Here is a 2,165-nt window from a genome sequence, read left to right on the forward strand (position 1 = left end):
GGGGGGGGGGGGGGGAACTCGTTCTTGGATGTGACCTCACATCAATGGATTCTTTTTTCTAGTACGAGTCTTCTTGGGAATCTATAATACAAATCCTCTTTTCATAGTCCAGCCCACAAAGCCCACTAGGCCAAACCCGCTTGAACCCACATTGTGATTGAGATTTAAAGCCCACTGAAAGGGCCGGGTTCCTACATCCTTTTGGCTGACCCGGCCCCATGCACTTCGGACTTTAGAGTGCGTTTCCTGCAAAACTCTTCCCTGCCAGCCTGGGGACGATGAACAGGTAAGACACATGGCAGGATTACTCTAGTGTTTTCTCTACTTTTCCTTCTTCGGTGTTATTTAGTTTGAAAAGACTCTTTATCTTTTCATTTCATAGCTCAGAAGAAGCCACACTAGGTGGTAGTGTTTTTTTAATTCCTATTGAGGGCTCAGAATAAGAAGCTAGGAGAAGTAGTGGAGAAATATATACGTAATTTAGGTTTTGTTTTAAGTATGACCTCAAATAGATTCGATTGGAGAGTTAGAATTCATATAGTAAATTTCATTCTGGTGAGTTTTTCCGATTTTTACATCTTTTTTCTTTTGTTGCCGTTGATCATATCAACGTAGCTAATCACATTTAGTAGGAATGAGTTGAGATAAGGCTGAATTGTTTTATTTAGAGAACGATTGATTTGTCTAAATATCTATCCAATCTTTCGTTTAATTAAATTAATAAAAATAAATATGTGTATTATTGAAATGTCCTAAACATTATCATTCACTTCATGTACAATTTCCTTTGAGATTTAGTGATCAGCTTCATGTTTAAGAGAGTAAAAATCCCCATTATATGATCACACAAAGACAAGAGATTGTGGGGAGAGAGGCTTAGAAGTAGCAAAAGCATGGATTTAGGAATGACCGATATGATGTCAATACTATCTTATACTAGATCAATGGTAATAGAACAAGGGAGGGTAAAATAGTAAAATATAAACGATATTTATATCTTGGGGGCAAAATCATCTGTTCCGACCTGATACAATTAATACATTTCAGTATTAGTAGCGGTGGGGTCCACTGCCGATACCTTGAATTAAATCCCTGAACAAAAGATAGGACACAAGTTTGAGGGAGAATTGTATCATGGGTGTGGTACACATGATTAAAAGCACCTTCAAACCTTTTTATGATAATGGACAGGGCAAAAATATAAGAAATGTACACAGATAAGAGGTGTGGTAGAGCAGTTAATATTTAGGCATTTTTACAATATACACATATCTTTATTGTAAGTCCATGACTTGATTAAAAAATGAAGTATTAGGTAAGTAATTTGGTAAATTGAAACCTATTTCAAAATATTTTCTTTTCTTATGTGGTTTCAATATTGAAGGGACAACGTACCTGGCCATGGAGGCGTAGTTTTAAAAATCCATCAAGATTGCTTGGAATAAATGGATATCAGTTGAGACCAATCTCCGGTGTCAGGATTTAACCAGTTCAATATATATTAGTGAATCAGATGATTTTTCCCTCAAAGATACCTATACCATTCTCTTGGACTAATGGTGTTTCCAGATTTTTGTATAGAATGCTTGTTATTAATCCATCGGATCGTCAAGTCTAAGTGGTTAGTGAAGACACATTTCCACCTCAAGGGACAAAAATGTTAAGAATTGTAAACAAATGGGGGGTTGTGTTTGAGGAGATACTATTTAGATCATTTCAGTAATACACGTTATAACTTTAGGTGATTCGATTAAGCAAAATATTAATTGAGTTATTTGATAAATTAAAACCTATTTTGGTGTAATATGATATATATATATATTTTTTTCTTTTTCTTATGTAATTTCAATATTGGAAAGACATTGTACATGGCCATAGAGGCGCTTGTTAATTCAAATTAAGTTGGAATCTTTTCACAAAATAATCAAATAATCATTCCTAGGCTAGCTGTATGTTTTGCCTCTCTCATAGGGGGGGCTTTGCTAATGATTTACTTAACACCAAAATCTGATGGTGTAGTGAAGAGTAGTATAATAACAAGTTGAATCATAAAACTTTAAAAGCTTTTATCATTCATGAAATGCAGTCCAATTCTACCATGCGTTATTAATATCAAATTTTATAACGGTTTTGTTCAAACAAACCTTTTTTTTTTTTCTTTTTCT

Source organism: Macadamia integrifolia, chromosome 9, assembly GCF_013358625.1.
Source record: "Macadamia integrifolia cultivar HAES 741 chromosome 9, SCU_Mint_v3, whole genome shotgun sequence".
In the NCBI taxonomy this organism is placed as follows: Eukaryota; Viridiplantae; Streptophyta; class Magnoliopsida; order Proteales; family Proteaceae; genus Macadamia; species Macadamia integrifolia.